This window comes from Heliangelus exortis, chromosome 21 (assembly GCF_036169615.1).
Source record: "Heliangelus exortis chromosome 21, bHelExo1.hap1, whole genome shotgun sequence".
In the NCBI taxonomy this organism is placed as follows: Eukaryota; Metazoa; Chordata; class Aves; order Apodiformes; family Trochilidae; genus Heliangelus; species Heliangelus exortis.
In genome coordinates this window covers 7,647,510-7,648,294 of record NC_092442.1, presented here as the reverse complement: position 1 = coordinate 7,648,294, position 785 = coordinate 7,647,510, and positions in this window count along the sequence as shown.

Sequence of the window (785 nt, the reverse complement as noted above, 5' to 3'; positions counted from 1 at the left end):
CCGCAAGGCATGACGGGATGCGGCCGCGGCCCCCGCCGCACTCAACATGGCGGCCCCGGCGTCGGGGGGAGCGGGCACTGCGCGAGTCGGGGCGGCCATGTTGGATGAGGGCAAAGGGGGGCACCCTGATGGGAGGCCGAACGTCTGTGAACGGGACAGGGGGGCATCGGGTGGAGTGAGGCGCGGTCGGACATCTTAGATGAGGGCAGGAGGGCATCGCAGTTTTGGGGAGCTCCCCGGTAATCTGGGGACAGCCTGGCCTGAGGGCAGGCGCCAGCAAGAGAGGGACGGGAGGGAGCAGCGTGTCGGGGACAGAAAGCCGGGGTGTCACACGAAGCGCCTTGGAGGTCTCTGGGGTGTGGGCCCAACATGGCCCCGTGGCCTGAGGGGCTGGGGTGGGGAGACTGAGAGCCCGACAGACCCCAGCACTGCCCCAGCCCCGGTGTGGGGGCTCTGCAGCCACAAGCTGAGTGGAGGCACTGAACACCCCCTGTGCGGGTGCCCACGGTGGCACCGGTCAGGGCGCTCCGATCAGGGCACTCGTGTGGTGCTGGAGGTGCAGCCGGGCCTCCCCTGGCTCTGTCACTGCTGAGCTGAGCTCCGTGGTGAGCAGTGCTGCGGTACCAGAAAAGCCGGCCCGGCAGCATCGCGTCCACCAGGATGTGGAGAACAAAACATCTGATAGGCAGTGCTGTTGCGTCCCGAATCCTGCCACAAAAATCCTCCCCAGGCAAACGTCTTTCCGCAGCTGCAGAGGATGTCTGTGGTTCCAACACAGTGCTTAG